The sequence below is a fragment of the Adiantum capillus-veneris genome, chromosome 16 (assembly GCF_014529385.1).
Source record: "Adiantum capillus-veneris isolate H3 chromosome 16, ASM1452938v2, whole genome shotgun sequence".
Lineage (NCBI taxonomy): Eukaryota > Viridiplantae > Streptophyta > Polypodiopsida > Polypodiales > Pteridaceae > Adiantum > Adiantum capillus-veneris.
The window spans coordinates 158,222,399-158,247,144 of record NC_140946.1 but is presented as its reverse complement, the minus strand read 5'-3'; positions in this window follow the sequence as shown (position 1 = coordinate 158,247,144).

Genomic DNA, 24,746 nt, shown 5'->3' with positions numbered 1-24,746 from the left:
TATTGGCAATATGGCATCAAGACCATAAACAAGGTTGAAGGGTGTAGCATTTAAAGTTGTTTTAAATGAAACTCAATAAGCCCATAAATCAACATGGAGATAAAAAAATTATTCGTATGCTCAGCTTGTTCGTTTGCTTGTGGGTGATAGGGAGCCGATTTGTTATGGATAACCATAAATTCATTAAGCAAATACTCGATTACCTCATTGAGTAAATGAGTTCCCCTATCACTGACAAATTCTATTGGCAGTTCATACTTTTTGAACACGTACTCATATAAGAATGCGGCGGTGGTTCTAGAATCATTCTTTTGAGTTTCTTTAGCCTTATCCCACTTGGTCAAATAGTCTATAGCTACATGATATATTGAGCTTGAGTTTTATAAGCAGGTAGTTGTATTGGCCAAACAAAACCTATACCCCATTTTGCAAAATCTCTAGACCCCATCATTGGTCTTAAGGGCATGCTATCTACGTGGCTTGGCATTTTTGCTCGTTGACAAGCATCATACCTTTGAACATATTCTTCGGCATCTGAAAAAAGTGTTGGCCACCATATGCATGCCATTAAGATTACTCTTGCGGTGGTCTCACTAGAAAAGTGACCTCCAACTAATTCATCATGTGCTTCCTCTATAATGGGAATATATTTGTTTTCATTTGCACAAAGACGCAAGTGTTGATCCTTACCTCTTGGTTTCCAATAAGAGCATAGTCTCTTACCTTTGTCTCAATTGCTCTTTGACGGTGTTTACGGCATATCATCAAGAAATATTCGGTTTGATAAGTAAGTAACTAGATAGTTGCTCCACTTAGGAACAAGCGACATTTGGAACAATGTTACATGAGGTATGGGTGTTTTATTTTGACATTGAGGAAAATCTTTCACAAAAGAATGAACATCCCTCCTCATATTTGGCCAAAATACTCCAAGTCTCAAGATCCGTCGCATAGTTTGGTCTTTCGCAAAGTGAAGTCCTACTATGGTAATATGTGCTTGACTTAGGTATTGGTTTTTTTCCTCAGGTTTAATGCATAAAAGCAATATTCCTTTTGTATAACCTTCCAGCTAGTAATTGATACATAGCCGATTGCTCAATTAATTTGGTTGTAATAGTAAGTGGTATATGCAAATTTACTTGAGCTATGGTCATCAATGATACTATGTCTTTTGACCATCGAGGTATCATTTCCATGGAGAATAGATATGAATCTGGTAGTTCATTGTCTACTCCTTTGGGTGGTTCTCGTGAAACAATCCTTGAAAAATGATCCACTCTTTGATGGGTGGTGCCCTTTTTCACAACTACAGTGAAATCAAATTCCAGAAGAATGATGAACCATCTCATTATTCTTCCTGTGTTGCACGGCTTGCTGACCATGTAGAATAAGGCTTGGTGATCCACAATGAACAAAGATTTGTTAGCTAATAGGTAATATCTATACTTTTTCAGGGCATAGATCCTTCCTAATCCTTCCGTTTCGATGGTGGTATAGTTCTTTTCTGCCATGTTCAACTGTTGGCTAGCATAAGAAATAGAAATATCAATTTTCCCGTCTCCTGGTTAAGCTAGTATACACTCAATGGTAAAATTGGAAGCATCTACATGTATGTGGAATATCTTATTCCAATCTGGTGCTTTCAATATTGGAGCTGAAGTGAGAGCCTGCTTAAGCTTCATGAAGGATTCTTCACACTCATCAGTCCATTCAAAGTGTCTGATCAAGCTGTACATGGGTTTTGCAATTATAGTGTACATGTAAATGAACTGATTGTAATATCCACAATGTCCCATGAAGGCTTGAACCCCTTCGACTGTTGTCAATCTAGGCAAGTCAACAATAACATGGATTTTATCCATGTCACTAGCTATGCCATTTTTAGACACTATATGTCCAAGAATTTTTCCTTGTCTACCCATAAAAGTGCACTTTTCAGGATTCAAGAAAATCCTATAAAGTCTACATTTTTCAAATATCTTTTTGAGGTGTTCAAAATGATCAGCCCAGATTGATGAATGTACACATAGATCATCCATATATACCTCCAAGAAATTCCAAAGATATTCTTTAAAAGCATGGCTCATCAATATTTGGAAGCTGGTTGGAGCATTAGTTAACCCAAAAGGCATAACCCGATAGGCAAAAATACCCCATTCAATTGCAAAGGCAGTTTTATGCTGATCCTTGGGATCAACCAAAAGTTGATTGTATTCCGAAAATCCATCTAGAATTATGTAAGCTTCTTTTTCTGCAAATCGCTCTAAAAGATGCTCAGTGATTGGAAGAGGAAAGTTGTTTCTAGTGGTAGCTGCATTCACTTTCTTGAGATTGACACACTCGTACTTTTTCATTTTTCTTTGGTACCACCACAATTGGAGACACCCAATCTGTGTGTTCAATTTCATAAATGAATTCGGCTTCCTTCAGCTTTTCAAGCTCTTCTTTTATTTTCCTTGTAAATGTTTCATTATATGTATATGGCCTTTGTCTGCTTGGTTTAGCATTTTCTCTCATGGGTATGGTAAGTTGACATATTTTTGGATCAACACCCTTGAGATCCTTATAAGACCAAGCAAAGATATCTCGGTATTCTTTTAGTAAGCTTAACAAAATCTCTTCTTCTTCTTTTGTCAGGTCATTTGCAATGTAGGTAGGTCTAGACTCTTCTCCTGGTTCGGTTAGATCTATCTTTTTTGCATTTTTAGGTCCTTCGTAGGACTCACCCTATTTTCCTGACAGGTTGTTCGGCTATGATTTTTTGATCTTGGAGAGTATATTTCTTGTTATGGGATGGAACACTCATTACATCTCTACCATCCTCCTCAGTGGTTTCCATTTCCGTTGTATATATCTTCTTTAGAGCCTTTTTCAACTCTTGATATTTCTTTCTTCGTTCCACTCGTGTCATTGTTGCACCCCTGTCCTAGTTTTTTGGTTTTTCTTGAGCTTCCTTTCTTGTTTTCTCAATGTTTTGTATATTTCCTGTTCTTCATTTAAGGGATATCTACAATTGATTTTGTCCTTGACACAATCATGTGCATCTATCTACATCAGGATTTGTGTTCTATTGGATATTGATGGCATAGGTCTAGATTTCACATTTCTCTTGTCTCTTTTTTGTCTATACCATTTTTTTCTTCTTGGTTTCTAGTTTGGAAAGTCAAAAACCTTTTCCTTCCCTCCTTTCATGAGTAGTTTCGCTCTCACATGTTCTTTTTCTGACCTCAAATCAGCTAAGGTAGCTGAATGTTCTTCTAACTCATCTGTTGTATCATAGTAGAGATCTGAAAAGACTTGTTGAGCTTTCATCAAGTCTTTGGGTTCATGATTTTTGTCTTCAATGTGAAGGGTTGAGATCATTTGTATGGGAATTATGTCATAGTCGTCCTCATTGCAAAATTGAGTAGGCATAGACGTATTTTACACATACATCCAATGTTGCTAAGATTTGAGTCCACTCAAATGGCTCAAACAAATGCTCTAGAAAGGGTTCAGGTACATAGGCTTCATTTGTGCAATCCCTGTCTAAGATGGAGTCTTCTCGTTTTAAGCTCCCATTTTTTGAAGCTCCCCACATCCAAATGGGAGTGTCTTTGTTCAACCAAGATGGAAGATTAGTTTCAAACGAGGAGACTAAATCAAATTCTTGTATATGTGTTTCCATGACATCTCTATAAGTGTGATCTTTTAGATTAACCCTTTTTATTGATCCCACTTGCTTCAAGTACAGATAAGTGTTTCCCCAATCTTGGATAAGTTGTACTCGTCGCATGAAAGGTCTTCCCAAGATGATTTTGTAATTGAGTTTCTTTCCAAAGTATAGTATGGCGAAAGTGTGTTGATATTCATCCCACAAGAATTAACTATCACTTTTTCAAGCAGTCCCAAGGGTCTTTCAATGTGTCCATCAGCCAATTGTAGTTTCATTTGAGTTTGTGTAATGGCTGGTTGTTCGTGGGATTCCCATACTGCTTTTGTGGCTATGGATATGCCTGCCCACTATCCAGTATTTCCATGGATTCTATGTCATTATATTTAACTGGAAGGGTGGTGTTTCCTTCTTTCCTTTTGTAGTATTCTTTGACTTTGTTCATAGCAATAGATTTAATCTCTTCGGTATTCATTTTCTGTTTCAATTTTCCCAAATTTTATTTGATTAGCCATGTTATTCCCACCTTATCTATAGTTTTTTTGTAGATTATTCCATAAATATGGTCTGATTTTTAACAGTTCTCCTAAAGTAAGAGTGCATTGGATGGGTGTAGACATGATTGAATGGATGTTGTCTACTTCTATGATCTGTTCCGCTCATTTTACCTCAGTGGTTCTACACACTATGGACTCATCTTCGTTGTCTCCCAAGTAAGAGGGTAATGTTTCCAAGGTCAACAGTTTAGACATTCATGAAGCTTCAGATCCGCAATCCCCATACAAGGATTGTACATCCATGTTCATATCAGGAGGTAGATTGTCTAACCAAACTTCCTCTAGAGGAGCTGACTTCAGAGTTAATCTCCCATCATTAATCTCTCTAACTTTTCCCATAAGTGTTCTGGCCAGTCTTCTTCTACAAATGGAATTACGTCTAAGGCATCTTTGCTATCCGCACTATAAGTTCTAGCTCTTTTGGTTCAAGGTGAGACTTTTCCTTATTGGTTTCTACCACGAGCTCCTCAGTGGTCTCCATTTCCTCGATCTTGGATTTTTGTTTTTCCAGCATCTCTTGCGTGATTCTTACCAAATTTTGATAAGCTTGAAGCTTAGCTGCTTCCATGTCTGGAGAAGGATAGTTTCTCCATTTGTTTTCCATGTTTTGGCCTGCTTTAAGTCCCACTTGGTAAGCTTCCAAGGCTGCATTAATTGGTTCAAAAAATTTCTCAATCAAAATTGATCCTCTAGATTTCACGATGGTTTCTTTGATTTTGCTTCCAGCTTCTTTGACCTTTTCTTGGAATAGCTTCTTTTCTTTCTCCTTGATTTCAGTCCGTTATTTCTATTTTCTCATCTCATACCTTTTGCTTTTGCTTTGTTTGGTATTTTGAGAGGAAACTTTTGCATTCTCCGAGTAATTAGAGGAGATATGTTTCTTTTTCTTAGCCTGGGCTCTGGTGATTACCTTGATTGGAACAATCGGTTTACTCTTAGATGAGCTACTGGGTATCATTTGGACTACGTTCACTACCGTTCTACCTTTGTTTAAAGGATTTTTAGGAAAATATTTAGGAAAGTGTCCTCCCTTTTTGCAACATTGTATGCAATAAGCTTCAACTGGCTTGAGGTTCTTGTCAGGCTCTGGGCATTCATTTGTCCAATGATCATCTACACCACAATTATGATAGTTTCGAGTTCTTGGCTTAATCATGGGTTTTACCATAGGAGATATAACACCTTGATTAGCCACATAATACATTGCTGCAAGCTCTGTTGTAGTATAAGTCACAGGTTCTTCCATTGGTGGTGAATGTGATTTATACTAGTCTCCTTCTACCATTACTGTGGATGGACTAGGCTCGGCATAGGGTGTAACAGGCACTAGTGCTTGTTCATCTATGACTCCCTGTGGATGTATATACTTTATAGGCACTGCATTATGTATAGGATATAGAGGCTGTTGGGCCAACATGGGTTGAGGTATTTCCATACCCATTGGTGATCTTTGTGCTGGGGCCATATTAGGATGATATATGTACATGGTTTGTCCTTGTGGCCTCATAAGCACATATTGAACATTTCCATCATGCTTTGGTCGGTAATAACACTCATTGGTCTCATGATTGGTCCATTTACCCTCAATTACACACCATTTCTGTGACCTAATTGGTTAGTCCCTATTGAGGTATCCCTTGCCCTCGTCCCCTCATAGGTGCTTTTTGCATGTTATTCATCATGTCATTCATCCTTTTGAGCATATCTTCTATGGATGAAAGCAGTGCTGCAACAGCTGTTCCTACTTGTACTTGTTTGGTGGATGCTGTTTTCTCGCTTTGGTTATCCTTAGGGACATCTTCTTCGTTAGCATCTGACACACACTCTTCTAGGGTTATATGCTTCTTGCTATATTGAATTGGAGCTGATCTCTTCAGATAGCTCATTCCAGTGTTAGAATTTACAGCTACTAGACGTCGTCAGTTCAGTTAGAGAAATTGGAATGGAATATAGAAACTGAGCTATAATAGTTACTTAACTGAAATACTCTACTAGAACTAGAAACATAGTATTTCAGTTAGTGAAATTGGAATGGAATATAGAAACTGAGCTAGAATAGTTTCAGATTCAAATTCAGAGTTTACGAATACAAGGTATCATAGACTGAAGCTCAATTGACTACTGTAGTAATGATTACAGGGTAAAATTACAAGTGAAGAGATTATCACTCAAGACAGCTTTGAAGACTAGAACCAAGAGACTAGAAGTAAGAAGTCAAAGAGTACGAACAACCCAAAGTACAATCAGACCGATTGCAATGTAATGAGTCCTATTTATAGCCCCTTGAGGTTTTCGTGGTAACCACCATGGTAATTACTGGATTCAAGGAAACTCCCACCTATTGAGACTATCTCCGCCATCTACATACTTCCCTCCTTTCTTGAATTTTGGTAAGATTTCAAAATTTCTGAAAAAAATCCACCATTTGATCCTTTTGAGGTGTTGAGGAACCTCTTTGCCTGCTTGCTGAGTTGGCCAATGTTCCTCCTGAGTTGGCCTATGTTCCTCATGATAGTACTCTTCTGAAGTCGCTGGCTCTCCCGGTATTGCTAGCTTTGTACCATACTTCATGCTTATTGAGTGCTTGGCACCCCTATAGTTGTAATTTCATGAGTGTCTAGCCCAAATGGAACTACCTAGTATCGTTCCACTGAACCCGTTTCCTCTTGCCCTTCGGTTGTGTTGGTGTTTCAGAAGTCCCAGTGCCAGCATTGTCCTTTTGGATAAGTCTGTAAATGGCCTCTTGCTCAAGCTGATCCCACCTTTCTGTGGTCATTTCTACTTCATAAGGCATAAGAGGATGATAGGTTTTGGTGTCGGGATCATAGAGTGTGCGTTTGCCTTTTGTTAGATGAGTTCTGGACAATTTGTGACAATGCGAAGATGTATGGATCCATCCTTCTAGAAGAGGATGATTTGTTTTAATCCGAGCGTCAAAGAGAATCTTAGCCATCTCTCTGTACTGTGGTCCCAAGCTTGGTCTAGCCGTAACATCCTTTTCAAGGATTTTAGAGGATTCTAAAGTAAGTTGCAGCAGTTGGTTTGTGATCTTGGTGAGACCTCTAATCTGGATTTTCCATTGTCCCATACACAACTTAATTCTCTATATCTCCTCCTTTTGGATTATTTAATTGAAGAGCATCATTGAGCACAATTTTCCAGGTTTTCCATTTGACAGTAGATCACTCATACCAATCCCAAAAATCATCGGTAACATTGTAGTATGTGAGCCGATCTACTGGTTCTGGATATTGAGGATATAGTGTTGGAAAAAACCTAGGCAACTCAGCTTCTTTGGCTGGTAAAGCAAACAGGAGGACTAGAGAATTGGGTACAAATTTCAAGAAATTGAGGACAGCCTGATTTTCCTGTTGAATCATTTTTCTAGTTACTCTGACCTGCTGAAACAGTCTTCGGAGAGCAATTGCTTGTTCTCCTACTTTCATTTGAGTTGAAGGCCCTTTACTTGTGGTAGCCTGATCTTCAAGAATAGCTTGTACCCTCTGATCCAGAACTCTCTTGGCAATTTGCATTTGGAGTAAAACCTCTTTTAATTGACCTATGACATTCTTCATACATTTATAGGTTGGCCTATTCCCAAGCAGGAGCTCTAATTCAATGGCTAGGGAATGACAGTCTACAGTAGATTGCCGCTGGCAATGTGGATTAGCTATTTTGTCACCAAAGTTTAGTACCCATTCAGGTACTCATTCTAGCAATTGAATTTTTCTAGGATTCTCAAGTAGTTGGCACACCTCTTGGTCATGGAAAGCAGCTGATTTACAATGTTGGACCATTTCTCTGGCGCTGACATACAATCGCGGAAACCGTTCAAGATCAGACAAAAGAACATCATCCTCTAGATAGATTCTCGTTAAAGGAGCTTGTTGATGTCTTAGTCTCTCGTTCAATGTGATGATCTGTAACGAATTTTGCTCATCACCTTCTAGAACCTCAGCCACAGCTTTGCCTCTCCCTTTCTCATTCGTAATGTGTTGTGACTGGTGCACTGGTGAATTCCCAGTGTTGTTGGGTTGCTCATCTCTAGCTTGCTGATTACCCGATTTCTGACCTTCATACTGGTCTGATTAGTCTTTGTTGGGCTGATTTCCTCCTATGGTGGACACTGCTCCACTAGCACCAAATCCTAAAGGTGGAGATGGAGGAGAGTCATCATCATCATTCCTTTCTTCTGGTTCATCCTTCTTCTCTTCCTCTTCGGCTGCCTTATCATCATCCTCATCGAGGCTGTTCTATTGCTCAATATAATCAAAGATAGCTTGATTTGACAAAGCACTATTGTATTCAGAGAGTTTATCTTGCAAATCACTTTGCATTGTTTCCATAAGTGCTCTTAGATTATCTATATTGAAAACAACCTTCCCCTCTAGATTCAGTATTTCAACCAAATTATTATATATACATCTTTGAGTTAAAGTGGCTTTCAAGGCAGTGTGACTAGTCAGCAATGAGTTGAAATCAACTTGCTTCATTCGTAACATGGTTTTGAATCTGGCAGCAGGTCTTTCAACCTCTACCTTCTCTTCTCTAAGCGTCCGTATCTCAGACTCCATCTTGGACAACTTATCTTCTAAGTGCTGAATGGTCCTAGCTGATTGATTTTCAAGGACACTGTGCCGCAGGGACTGGGCTCCTCTCTTCTGCTCCAACTTTTCAACTTGCTGCTTAGTCTCCCTCAGTTCAACTTTAAACTTGGTCAATTTATCATTTGACACTGAGGCATCCAACATTCATTGTAGTTGGGTCACAGGCAACTGGCTCGTAAACTGTGACAGGAGCCCTATATGGTAGTGTAATATAATCAGATTTATGCAGGAGTAGATGTAGATGTCCTTTGAGAGGATGAGTCTACAGCTGTTGTAACCACTCCTTCTTGTTTAAATGCAGCCACTTCACTGTAAGGAATAGAAACCTTACCAAGTGGACTCGAAGGTATTGTTGGTCCGTTTCCTTTATCAGTTTGACCCGTTGGCTGCTCAGCACTGGCCCTATCTGACAAGTAAATAGTTGTGATTAATTACTTTAGGCCCAAAATGAACACTTTTTTGAACTTTTTCACTGTGGATAGTCTTTTCATGAGCTATTTTAAGCCTCTGAGTCAAGTTAAAACTTAATTTGGCCGAAAATGTGAAGAAACAATAAATAATTTGAGTTTTTGCAAACTCTTAAAATTTTTACCTCAATGTGTTCTCAAGCTTACCCACTGCTTCATACAACTTCTAAGCATACTTTCCAGTCAGATTGAAAGGTTGGATGTCTCTTCCTGCTATTTCTAGCCGTATACCTGAAATTCTACAACTTCACATAACAACTCACAATTGATTCCTTCAAAGAGAGCAATATTTTGAAACCCACCGCGGATCCTACTCACCCTACTCCTATATTCTAATGCAATGGGGTTGTGGAAAGTGTCCACAAACACTCTTTTTCTTGTTTTTTATGGTTTCTTGAGCTTGGCTCTTGGTTGGGTTTGCATCACAAAGCCAAGAGTTGTTGATGTAGGCGTCCCTTCTCACAACAAGCTTGGAGTAGATGATGAGCTTTCCATTAAAGCTTGATAAGGAGAGAGAGTCTTCTTTACTTCACACATGAGCTTATGCTAGTGTGTAAGTGATAATGCCTTGCAAAAATCAGCCCCCTCTCTCTCTTGGTCGACCCCCCTTGATAATTGCACCTGCTAGCATCCCATTGGCCCCTGTAAAGCTTAGCCAATGCCAATTAAGAAGCATAACTGATAGCCTTGTGACATGTGTCCCCCTTCCCCCTTTTGTGAGAGATTTAGGTATTTAATTAATGCAATTAAACTCTCATTGGACCCCTTAGTCTTCTGGCCAATAGGAATCAGGCAAGCCATTGGGCTGTTGAATGCTCATTTGACCCCTTGGAGGACTGTCCAATAGTCTTCTAGAGAGCCTAATTTCTATTGGTTCTTTTATCAATTGTTTTTAAATGGATTAAACTAAATGTACTCTAGCCTAATTCTTATCGGTCCACCTTTATGGCCATCCAATAGGATTTGAATGCACCTTGGGGGCAACTGGGCTAGGGAGCATACATGTATCCCCTATTCCCTTTGTGTATAGGGAACTTGCTAGAGTGTGTGTGTGTGTGTGTGTGTGTGTGTGTGTTTCTCTCTCACCCCTTACTAAAAGGGCTCACCCCATCCAAGATAGGGATGTTTGGATCGCAGAGTATTGGGATAAACAAACTGCCGAGACTGAAAAGTTAGCTTCCTCTAGGGGGATTGATGAATTTGAGATCCGGTAGATATCTCCAGAATAACCAACCGAGACAAAGAGAACAAGCGAGTGTTATATCAACCGAGGAGAGTGTAAACCAAAGTGTAGTGCAACCATTAGAGCCGATCCTTGAAGGAAGTATTTTTGATACTTCTTCAGAGAGATCTTACGAGATTTTCACTGAACACTTAGGATACTTGAACTTAAACGAAAGGGAAAACATGGTAGCAGGACCGTCAAACCCTTCAGCCACAATGAATCTATTGTTCATAAAATACCAATATGACAATGAGCAAGGTGCCAAGATCTACAGAGATGGTATGGACTGCAATTGTGTAAAGATAGAAGATAGACCAAGTGAGTTCAAGGACTTAGTGCTTGTGAGCTATAGCGGAGATAGGTACCTAGATGATGAAGGTATCATGTACTTGGTAGTCCTGAATCCTAACATTGTGGACAAGTGGGGATTGATGGGCATGAAAGCCAAAGTAGATGAAGAACCCGAAGAGAAAGCACCAACAATGAGCTTCCCTAATGCGAGATTAAGGCGAGAAAAAGAAACTTTGAGAATCAACACAGACAACGTCTACGTGGGGTTATAAAATTATAATAATGGAGAGGAAGATCTCTATTATAGATGCGAGGAACCCTACATCAGAGAGTTGACATAGCGGAAAAGACTTTATGTCTTTACCTACACAAAGGGATCAGAAACGAAGATTGTCGCATATGACAAGTATGGAAGGCAATACTTGACAATGGATAAAAAGGAGTTGGAAGGATATACATACTTTGGGGGACCACTCCATCAGTATTATGTCACTCCTAGCTCACAAAGACCAGCACCTACAAATGTAATGCCAGACCCGATGGCAACAAGTGGAATATGAAGAACTCATGTGGCTGATTCTTTCAGTCAACCTCAGTATTCTATGCCAAACCCAATGGGAACATTACATTATAGAGAGTAAATGGCTATTCGAGGTAGTGCAGTTCCATTTCCTACACATACTACAGTAGGTCCGACATTCGCAGCTACAGCATCACATTTTCCTCCTAGTAGTAGATTCGTGGCAAGGGAGCCAACTAGAGCAATCCATGAAGTCCATGACGCAAGAGAAAGTTTTAGTCGGGATACAGGAGCAATGAGATTGGTGCTAGACCATCTCAAGTGGCCAAGTGTATGCCGAAGAAGTATAGTGGCTCAGGAGATCCATATGTCTCACTCTTTAAGCAAGTCTTAAGTGTTGATCAGATAACAGATTTCCACACACAATATGAAGGATTTGGTCTTACTTTAGAAGGGACGGCATTGACATGGTTTCAACCACTGAATGGAGGAGGTTTCCATGACATTGACCATTTGCTGTGAGAGTTTGTTGAGGAATTTTTGAAAAGAGGAATCAGACACAACACGGTATCCCAAATATATGCTTTCAAACAGAAGGAGCAAGAAAAGGTGAAGGAATCTTCGCTTCACTTCAAACAATACATAGAGAGATGTCCAGTACTGAACGACCGCAACATGATAGACTATCTGTCCTCTTTCTAGAAGGGCTGAGAAATGACACTCTCAAGAAAGACTTGCACCTAAAATCTTGTACAAGTTTTGAGCAAGTGACCAGAGAAGCATTGACTTAGTGGATAACTGTGCGGTTTATGGAGAGGTGACAACGGATACAGATGTTGCATCCAGTAGCCCATCATCTGTAGCTAGCGAGACCCCCACTAAGAAGAATGTCCAAACATCAACAGTGCCGAAACATGGAATAAATGATACAGGATGCTACAAGGAGATTAGCACCCTACCCTAAACCAATGCCAAAACTAACGAAATGGTGTGCGACTGAACAAAAATGGACAAATCACTCAATAGAGGAGTGCTATTACAACAAGGGTTATGTGAAGGAGCGTCAGTATGCGCCTCCAGCTCAAATAGCACCACCTCAGGTACATCCAGTACCTCGATACCCAACGGGAAATGTACCAGGACCTATGGGGATAGAAAGACCATAGACGGTATTGGGGCAACAACCACCTTTACCAGGAGCGAGACCAATGGACATTAGATATGTACCCACCCTAGAGAATCAAGAAGAACAATCTTTAGTGCCTGTTCAGACTTATTACGAAGATTCCGGTGCACTCATGGCTCCTACTGTGTATTACCCACCTGAAGAACCAAAACAACGAGAACCTTGGAGCATGATGGGAAATGCTGGACCACCAACACCCGCACACGCCTCAGAAGAAGAGAGGTATAGCTTGGACGCAAGAACACTTATGTTCATAGCTCATGGAGGGTTGTCACGCCAAAGACCAGCTTATCCACAAAGGGAAAATCAAGGGACACAAAGACCTGCATTAGGACTCTATTATAAGTGTGGAGGTGACCATTTGATGAATGTTTGTCCACACACAGAGATCATTAGAATAAATGCATATTGCACAGAGTGTGGTGTCACTCACTTCATTGAGGATTGTTCAAAGAATCCCAACAAAGTGTAAAAGGCGACATTGAACATGCTAGAGTCGATTCCTACTAGCAGTGGGTCTGAAAATGAAACTCTGATACCAATGCACGTTGTTACTAGAGCTCAAGCAAAGAAAACCACTAGAGAACCAGAGAATGGAAAGTCAGAGACTGAATTGGCTAGTCAAGGACGACGAAGCCATAGAAACACATGGAAAGCTAGGAAAGCACGCATGAAATTGAAAAAAGAATAGAAAGATGCGATTCTAGCTGAGGAATTAAAACAAAAAAAAGACAGATTAGAGAAACTTGAGAGTCAAAACAGAATACGGGAAATGGACTCTGAAAAGTCAAAACTGAAGAGCGTCAAAGAGACAACGAGCGTGAGCTCAACGGGATCAGTGTTAGTCGACAAAGTACACAAACCATTGGATGCATTGATAAGAGCTTATGAAGCGAGATTAAAGAGCAACCAAACACAAGAACAACGGTGGTTGACCTATCCAAACGCGTAATTGGAAAAGCAGAGACTCGAAATGTGCGAGAGAATGATCGAGACTGCACAAGCCTTGTTAGAACCACGTAGACAACCAATGAATTGTGGAGCGGAAAACCCAATTCATCAAGAGACTATCCTCTCACGGGTAGTTGAAAAGCCTAACAGTGCACAAAAGCCTAAAAAAATGCACGGGGATGAACATATAGTGATGAACACAACATATCAAGAAATAGAGAGTTTTCATCCTATGATACAGAGGTCTTAAGGAAGAGATTAGGATTACAATGAGTTTTGGAAACAAGTGAGAGAGGTAAACTTTTCAAACGAGCTGAGTTGTCAAGCTAATCAGACTAATGGGGAAAAGGACATCAGGAATCCTCCCATAGAGGAATTTGAGGCAGGATCTCAAGTGGACTTAGATCTGCATTCTTACTGGGGAGATGGAGGCTCTATTATAATAGTAGAGAGAGTAAACCCCATTCGCTTAATACCTTACCTTCATACTTAGGAGAATACGAAGCAAAATCTAAGATTAGAGCGCTTCCCTCACGAGGAATCTTTTCATAAATAGTTATGGACTCGCAAGGATTGATAGAGATTTTGTCAACACCAATGACATGCACTATCACCTTAGCTGAGATTTTGAGACTACGACCAAACATGTGGGCAACTGTAGGAAAATGTTTGGAGAAATTTTGGATAAAAGACCCAACTGCAAAACTGCAAGAGGGCATACGAGAGCTGAGTAAGCCACAAAAAAACGCTAAGCCTGTAACTTTGAACAGGGTCGGAGAGTATTGCGAAGGCGAAGAAGGGAATACAACCTTACTAGTTGAATTTCAGGGAGTTAACACGATGGAAATACTTGACATCGGGGCTTGGGTAGCCATTGCTACGAAAGAAATCTGGAAAAAAAGGGGAAAACCGGCGATAAGAAAAACGAGGTTGAAACTCCAACTAGCGGACAGACATATGGAGAGACCTTTGGGACTATTAGAGAAAGTCGTAGTGACTTCTTGCGGAATTGAGTACGAGCATACTTTTGCTATTGTTGACTTTGGCAAGGATAATAACTATGATATTATACTTGGAAGACCGTTCATGAGACAGTTGAAAATGGTCCAGGATTGTGGTTACGACCATATATACTTGAGACATATGGAAACCACTACTCGTGTGAACCTAAAAGACCATAGCTACAAGGATGTGAACCGAACACCAGTTGAAGAGTTTGATTCAACTACTTTGGCAGGATCAGAGTTTCTAGCTTGGTTAGGCAAACCCAAAGAGTTATGGATGTGTGGAGCTTCAAACTGTGGAAGTCTGAAGCGCGAAGAATGTGTTTTAGAAAGGGCAATTGAAGACGAAACTTATATAGGTGAACCCTTTCCAAAGGATGCACTTGAACCATTAGAATGGACACACATTCTAGCAACCCTAGATGTTTGTCGACCAAGATGGTCACACAACGAAGTTCTGTGACAAATATGGATATGATGTGGTTCCGTACTTCATGATGAGAGCGGTACTCAAAAAAGAGGCTGAACACAATGATACACCACACAAGGAAGATGAAGAGGAGATGTTTCACGACATTCTCGATCATCCAGAATGGGGAAATGAAGCTGACAATGAGTCCACAGACAACTCAAGTGAGAACGAGGAAACCATCAAGGATGTCAGATTATACGACTTCCCAAATCAAACTGAAAAAAGCCAGAAATGCTACAGAGAAAAGAGAAAAACGAAAGGGGTTAGAAACAATCCGATGCCTAGGATAAGAGGGAAAAACCAATTCCTAATGCTAGTGAGGTGGTCCGAGAAATGGAACAAGAGAGGCGACCTCTAAACACCCCTCAAGGCTCTCGTGCTGCTCAATTGGGGCTGGGGAAACCACAAGCACAACACAACAACAAACCCACAGCCAATCCCAAACAAGATTGACTATGGTATGCAAACTAGGACGCAAGAGAGATTTTGTCACAACCAAGAAGATACACCACAAAAACACACACAATCAACCTCACACCAAGACACACACAAAATGGACTAGAGAGAGCTAGAGAAAAGGGAAGAGAGAGAGGAATGGATCTTGCGTAATACCTTATTTGTGACTTGCAAATGGAGATGGTTCGTTATGTTGCTATCGTAGAGCTTGTACAAAAACTCACTCAATGCTTAGTGAATGCTAAGCATTGCCGAAACACACACACTGTCTTAGGGTGTGGGAGACCTCTCACCACAATACCCTATTACAATGGACACAAAATTGGCAATGAAAACACACTAAAACACTTTCTAAAACAAGATCAAATGATAGAACTCAAAATACACAAGTCCCCTTGAATTCACTAAACCGTATCGCACAAGTGGAAGGACGAAGATTTGAACATCGAATCACGCCTTTGATGCACCAAACCTCAATTTATTGATGATGGAGGAACATATACAATAGTGGTATTGAAATTTTAAACTCACGCTCTCTCACTTGCAATGTGTAGCTTGAAAGCTTCTCTCACACCAAGAGTGAAGCTCACAAAGTGGTTGCTACACCTAAGCCTCTCCTCAGGCATAGAGTGTTGGGGTTCTATGTGAGAAGAGGTTGTTTTACAAGAAGGAGAGGGGCCTATTTATAGGTTGGAGACCTCTCAGTAAGATTATTGGGAATACTAATTTACAAGCTAACAAATTAGGATTATGATTTTTTCTGAATAGCAAAACATTGCGGGCCTTCTTTGTCTGCTTGAGTCATGGATGTGGGCTCAAAAGAGAGCATTATTGATGGTAGATAAGGTGAAGGTAGAGTTTTAAGGAAGGAGAGAGAGAGAGAGAGAGAGAGAGAGAGAGAGAGAGAGAGAGAGAGTTACTATGCACATGTCTTGAGGTGAGGTGTCTTTTATGGCTAGGTCAATGACTATTTTGTGTTAGTATATTAGTGGTTAGTGTTAGTAATCACTAGAAAGTTAATGATATATATACAATGGGTAGAATGGGATGGATGGTTGAATGAAGTGAGGAAATACTTGTGATGGTGAAGCTTGAAGAAGGACTTACTTGTATAGGTTCCCAAAATGACTATTGATCCTCTTCTTCGTCTTCTTTTTTTTACGCCACCACCACCAAGGTTGATTATTGCGATGAAAATGGAAATTCCATTGATGAGATATCTCAATTTGTAGAGGTTAAGCATGGTTTACATGCTGAATTTCATGTATATAGAGAAGGGTAAGATGGAATTGTACTTTGGAGATAATACTGAGAGGCATAGAGATGGTGTATGTACATGGAGAGCTCATATGAGAGCTATGGGAGTAAGAGGGGAGGTTAACACTAGGTTGGTAACCTAACAGGACATAAAAGTGTTCTTTCAGGGTTTTGAAAAAAACCTCCAAAACCATAGTAGATCCACTCATTTTGTAAAATCCTTTCATGAGGTTATAGTTCAAGGCCTACTACACATGGAAAAAATAAGAAACTTGTAAAATTTATCATCTTTTGGTCACACCAAGCCTCCAAAGTTGATGGACCAGTACATTTTCATGAAAACAGTCATTTCTTACGTTTTGTTGCATAAAAATAAGATTAGGGATTTTTGTAGGACTTGAGATAAATTCCCTAGTTAACTTCAATGGGTTGGTGATCACAACATATGATTGCTTCTCACTCACTATTTTTTGTTTTGCCAAAAGAAATAGGTACAAAAAAGTTGAATTTTTACCATTCTGCAAACCTATCATCAAAGTTTCTATAGCCACGCTCAATACAAATAATATATGCATGTTTTCTTAGTTCCCTACTGTCCTTTAGGTTCATAAGGAGCCATGGATCATGTCAAAAGAATAATACATCTCTTACCAAGGGGAACCTTGGGGACAAATATGAAGTGCTAAATACAGCAAACATGAAAAAACTGGGCTCAACATTATGAGTTGTGGAATCCCATAGAAACTATTCAATATCTAGCCAAATTTGATCCTCATGACTAGATATGGTTACTACCTACAAAATGCATGTAGTTGTCACAAGAAACTAACAATATTGAAAAAGCTATACTTGATATAGTAGAATGTTTCGTTTTCTTCTATAATTGAAAAACTCAACCATCGTTGTCTACTATGCAAAATATGGTATTAGGTGCCCTAAAACTTAAGGAATATTAGTTGTATGTTACAATATGCGACATAGAAAATCAAAACTGCATTTGGATATTATGAAAGCCACCAAAAAAATCATAGAAGAGCTAAAATTGGCTAAAAAACAGGATTTGACAATTTTTGTAATTTGGTCATAACTTACAACTTTAACATTTATTTCTCCCTAGAAGCATCAGGACATGTTGAGGACTACTAAAGATAGTTCTCTAGCATTATAGACCTCACAAACATGAATTATAGAGTGGTATAGTTGCAAAAAGTTGAAAAAAGCCAAAAACTGGACCCGTTTTTTCACACAGTTTAGGTTGTGAAATGTTGTGCAAGGACAAGGTTAAAGATGGAATTGATATTCCAAAAAAATGTCGAGTTTTTTTCAGCTCATGAGACAACTTTCTAGATAGATAGCACCTCAAAATCCATTTTGAAACTCTTGACATAATTCAAGGAAAATGGTGACTTAACAGGACATAAAAGTGTCCCATTACCAACCTAGTGTTAATGGTGAAGAAGGTGAGAGAAACCATTGAAGGTGCAGGTTTGAGAGGAATAAGTGTGTGTGTGTGTGTGTGTGTGTGCATGTAGAAGTGTGGAAAGAGGTGAAAGAAGACTATGGGCTACTTGTGAGAAAAGTGGGCAGATTTGGGTCCACTCAAAAACTCCTAGCTCACTGGTGGTTGGTTCAAAAATCACCACAATTTTTGAGGTGATTATTTAGCTTTTGTTCCACATTTTCTCTTTTGACCACCGTTCCAAATTCGGAGTGGAGATGGGTGCCAAAAATCTCACCAAAAAGCTTGTTTTTTATGCCTGCAAAAGTCTTTTAATGGCCCCCTCCTTTGTTGAATTTGTACAATGCATCCAAGAGTGATCCGCTCCTTTGTCATATCATAATACAAAACATCCAAGTTGCCCTTTACACATGCATGGAGGAGGATTATTGGTGAATAAAGCAATATATACATAGTGGGACTAGTGTATGGACTATTCATGGATTTTAGCTCAATGAGCACATGGTGTTAGAATAATGAAAAAAAAAAAAAAAATTATGGAGGAATTATGGATATGGAAATATATTGGAATCATATAATATGGTCCCTCTTTGTATTATTTTGGGTGAAAGAGAAAAAGGTATACAAGTAAATGAAAATAATATAATAAACGTGACTAAGGGAGTAGAAATCATTTTTTTGTTTTCACGAGGGTGAGGGTGAAAATGTGGGGGTGATTTATATAAAATAATAATATGAGGTTAGAGAATGTACACATTGGCAAAAAAATATACTTATGGTGTAAGAGGATGAAAAAAGACATGCACAAGTTAAATAAAACACACACCTAAGTATAAATATTTAAATAAAATACCAAAATAATTATAAAACTCCCTATATTTAGGCCATATATACAATGCAATATTTACACACAAATGGGCCATAATATATTTTATTTTTTTGATTTTTTGGATTTTTTTTTGGCTCAACTAGCCTAGTGACTAGCTAGCTGAGGGTTTTAAGAAGATATGGGAAAAGCCCCCTAACTCACACACGCCTATGTACAATGAAAAGGTAAGAATAGCCACAGTGTTTAGGTGATTTTGGTAGGGTGGGGTAACTCACTATGGCAATTACGGAGAGCCGAAAAATGGCTATCACTAGCAAAGACGGAAGATTGTGTCAAGGACAAGATTTCTGGAAGAATGAGAGGAAATGTGGAAACGAGCTCACGGAAAGACAAACGAAGCTCAAGAAATCGAGTTCAACCCAGTGAAATGAAAACCAAAATAGATAACGTGGAATTTTTAATTCCAACACTGAGAGTAGCTAAGGAATTAGAGTGGATAGGATATGAGCTTTCAGATAGAATAAACGACCTTAAAAAGCTAGATGAGCTTCGCTTAAAAGCCGTGGCTTCAATTTACGCTCAGAAAAGAAGGCAAAAAGAGTTCTTTGATAAGCATGTGCGAACTAAAGAGTTTAAGATTGGGGACTTTGTCCTAGTATACACTCTAAAACAACATGGAAAAAAACTTAAAAAGCGAGTGATGGGACCTCTTATGATTAAAGATCTATCACCAAGTGGGGCCGTCAAGCTTGCTACATTAGACGGAGAAGAAATGCCAAACTAAATTAGTGGATGCAGATTGAAGAAGTATCATGTGCCACTAACCCAAGATATGCTTCTCAAAATACATCAAGATAAGCTGCGACTTCGGAAAAAGAAAAAGATTGCTTAGGAAGCACAAGCGGAAGCAAAAGAAAGAATGGAGAAAAGAAGGCTACTACGTCAGAGACAGCACAATGAAGGAGCCTTACGAATAAACGCAGTCAGTGTATCAGAAATGGCCGGGTGAAGACAAAGTAGAGCCCATCATCGAGGTCAAAGTGGGGACAAACCAGATCAAAGCCAGAGCACTATTGGATTCCGGAGCACAAGCTAACGTGCTTTTAGTCAGTTTGTACAAGCAATTGAAACATGACACTAAGTTGCAAATTGCCAAACAGGAGTTGAAGAGTTATTCAGAACACTCAATTAAAGCAATTGGATGCACAATACTCCACATACAGATAAATCAATATGTGTATCCACATATGTTATATGTGGTTGAAGACAAAGCTACACAACATCCGTTGTTGCTAGGACAACCATGGCAAAAGCAGTACAATGCGATGATTAATTGGAGCTCTAATTCAACTAACATCAAATATGAGGAGGAAAGTCAATCAATTCCATTCTCTAAAGCAACCGTACAGGTGGAAGCCGAAGAATCCAATGACAAGGGTAAACGACCTAAAGAGATTAAGAAGGAGCAATGGAAAGCAAAAGCCACTTCTACAAAACAGGACTGCTCCTCAACGAAGAACTCTCATAAATGGGTAAAGAAGAGAGAAAATAAAAGCATAGCTCAACCTTGGATAAAGACAGACTCAAAGTTGGTATGGAGACCAAAGAAGTTTTGCCAGAGAGAACAAAGGTGGAAAACAAAGTCTTCAACACCAGACAACAGAGTGCTTTCAGACAGTCAAATTCAGTGAAACAGATCTGGATTCCAAAGAAGTTGATGACAGCACAAAGCCATAGCAAGGAAATTTGGATTCCAAAGATTTGTAAGCAGAAACTCCCTTCAGTACAATCAACAGAGAATCCTAAGTCTCAAGGACAGAGACATCACAACCTAAAGTCAAGCAAATTTGGGTAGCAAAGAGTTTGTGGCAAGCACAAGCAAATCGGAAGCAGATTTGGATTATCAAAAAGGATAACAATGTACAAAAAAAGCTAGATACTAATTCTACTACAAAAGTGCTACAGACAACCCAAATATTGCCTAAAAACCTGACAATCAAACAAAGAGCGACATTATTGAAAATATTGCTATTTCATCGCTCTACAATTGAATTGACTAGGCATGACCACAACAAATACAATGCTTCACCCTCAGAAACTTCATAGTCGTCCGGGAGGACTCAGACTAGGAGGGGGGGAGGTATACAGGTATACAGGAACTACAAGCAAAAAAGAAAAGAAAATGATATTACAAGGGCATTGTCTTATATGATTTCAAATTTTTTATGTTTGATTGCAGGTATTGATAATATCTATGCCCTTATATACTTTGTTTTGCAATAATAAGAGATCAAATGATGAATTTGAGTCTCTAAGTTTGTAAATAAGACTATATATGCGTGTTTTTGGAGCCAAAAAGGGGGAAAAAGTGGTAATCCAAGCCGAGAAACCACAAATAAATGTATATACATATACACAGGGTTACCAGCTAATTATTGTGTATTTTTGGAAATTTTTGGCTTCAATTTGCTATTTTCCTTTATTTTTTAGGATTTTCTTAATAAAAGTAAAAGAAAAATAAAAAAGCAAGTGAAACGAGATCAGGAAAAAAAAAAGAATAGATGGTGATGATCCTAATGACAAGGACAAACCATGGTTAAAATTGGGTACAATTCGGGAAAAGTTGCAGAAAGCTCGAAATGACAGAATTTTGGCAAAGTGGACAAATTTCTCAGAAACAGGTCAAACGGAGTCCAAATTGAGAAATTTGAAATCCTAAAGTGCATTTCACGACGAGATAGGAGCACATGTCAAATTTGCTAACAAGTGAGCCGAGAAGTCCAAAGTTAAGTATTTTTTACTTCACTTACAAGCTCATTTGCACTATTACCCACTTGGAGAGAGCAAAGAGCACACAGGAGCATCCGACCTTCTACAGCCTTCTACGACTGCTACGAGAGCTCAGAGGACTCCAGATATGAGAGGTAGACTTGTTTCCATAAGCTTTTGATGCTTACCACTAACTTTTGTCGCGAAAACTAACCAAAACAAAGAAACAAGAGCAGACGGGGAAATGGGTAGAATGCTAGGTAGATGCACAACCGCCTAACCAAACCATGCAAGAACCAATAGGTGGCTTACCCTAGTGTAGAAAATGAGTTCGTAACTTTCAAAGTACGAGAAAGACCAACTGAAAAAACCCTAGGTCAATAGAGCCTGCAAGCGGCAAATAGGAAAAAGTTGTCGAAACGACACAAAACTTCACAAGAAGCTTAACAACATCGAGGACAATGCAACCATGGAGTATCTCTAGGTTTGGACCACCAAAAGTGGGTCGAAACAACTGATTCAGCGGAAGACACACAAAGCGTCATTTTGGCATAACGGCCAAAATGGACGACCGATTGCCATGAAACTTCACAAGGAGCTTCAAATAGCCATCAATGACACATGTGTACAAGCAAAATCCAAGAGAAAGCAGTTTCACTTACCAATGGTGAAAAAGACGCTTTCGGGCAACCAAATGGCTAAAGGTGGAAAAGAAGGAACCAAAGTCGAGTCCAACCACAAAGACGACTTCCCAACACCTCAAATGAGCTCGGGATGCAACTCTCGAGGAAAATAAACTCCAACACCAAAAGGCGACTTCAGAGACTGAAATGCCTACAAAGGGGGGCTTTTAACTAAACTGATGATTTTTAAGGTTGAAAACTAGTTAGCAGGGCTTAGGGCACTAGCACAAACCATGCTTTGTACAAAAAACATTTTTTTATCAAGAATAGACATCATACGCGTATGATGTCTGATGTCTCACAACATGATTTTCACATCATCTTGAACACATGAATGCATAGCCTCTTTCTGTATGCTAACAACATCAAATGTACAAAGTATCATGAGATTTGGAGTTAAAAAAACAATTGGAAACTAAAAAGACGCAAAGTAGGGCATACAACCGACTTATGGCCCTAAATTTGCCAAAATAGCTCCAAACTCAATGAAACTTTGTAGGATTGTTGTTCAACACATGCACAAGCTATCTGGAACCAAAAAGTACCATTTTGGCCAAAAAGTATGATGTCACTTGGCACATACAGAGCCAAAATTGATCATTTCTCATCATATATCCATTATATATATCAAATACATGCCACATATGAAGTTTGGTACCATTAGGTCAACGGGATCACTCCATTAGCCCGATTAGTGAAAATCCTCTATTTAGAGCCTAATCTTTCCAAAATTCATCATACTCAACTTCAAGTCAAGATTTGAGTACACACAGTCCTTTACTATCATATGAGGAGCCCACAGAATCAATCTCATGCAAAAATGACACAAAAGACATCATATGCGTATGATGTCTCCAAACCCAATTTTGGTCCAAACTATACCCAAATTTCATAAAATCATTGTCTAAGCCTATATAAAGCCAAATCCAAGCTTACAATGCAAAATGGTTCAATTTTACCCAAAAAGACATCATATGCGTATGATGTCTCCCTACTTGATTTTTGCATTTCAGAGTTGCAACTATCACACGGAAGTGATCTACATGCCATTTGAGAGCAAACCACCAAGTTTCATCCAATTTGGATCACAAAATCCAATTCGCTTTCAATATCTTCCAAAGAGCCTCACCAGGACTAAAATGGCCATAACTTGACCAAATGGGACCCAAATTCAAATCCAGGCATATAGAATGGATGTATGCAGTGTCAACTACAAGCACAACCAATATCAAGCCATTTTGACACAAAAGACATCATACACGTATGATGTCTCCAGCATGATTTTGCACCCAAATTGCACATTTTTTCACATGCATTGCATCCTTAGGCCCTGAATAGATTATATTTCGATTTTTAAGTCATTTGGATAGCTAAGAACTTAATTTCGGCTTTCAGTACTGAAAAAAACGCTAACTTATGAAATTGGAGTTACAGGATCCATGGATTCGGGGAAGTCGGCAAAGACAAAGAGACCGACACTCAAGGAAGCAATAGCAGAAGCCAAACCATTTTCTAGTCCCCCAGCGATTCTCAAGCCCACAAAGACTTGGGTAGAAGAAGCAGTGTTAGAAGAACAGGGGATAAAGATATACCAAGGTACTTTCAGAGACCCACGGGGACAAACAGTGGATATCCCAATGATTCCCCAAGAATTGGTGGACTACAGCAGAACAGAGGAGGTAAGCAGATACGTGGAAAGGGAAGATCTCCACAATTTTTTCACTTCTTGACCATCAGGAGTAGACACTCAAAGAGTGTATGAATTGACAACCACCATACAGAAAGACGGAAAGGCTACACTCACAGCCTTGGACGGGGAAAAGGTTGAAGTGGTTATCACTCCTCAGCTCATTGCAAATGCTCTAAAGCTGCACAACAAAGGATGCTCAGACAGAGAAAGACTGGAATCCATAGAAGTGTATGGGCCAAAGAAGCAAAATGCCACCTGTGAAGACATGGCAGATCCGAGAGCGGCAAAGCTTTGCCGGCTCTACAACCAGTTTTTACACATACGCAGCAAAAGGCCACAGAAGTATACCACACCACCACATGATGTTGCCACAACAATCACTTGGGAAATAAAGAGAAACATCCCGAAGGAAGTCAATTATGCTCAACACATCCATGAGCAAGTAATTTCTTTGCAGAACGAGAAGCCAAAGTACATTGGAGGAGCCGAAGTGTTGACTAAGATAGTGAGGCGGTCCGGGGCGGGCAACAAGAAGAGTGGCCTCTAGACACCCTTCAAGGCTCCCGTGCTGCTCAATGGGGCTGGGGCACAACACAACACAAACCAAAACAACAAACCCACCGCCAAATCCCAACTACACAAGGGGCACCACCTAGTTTAAGAGCGAACTA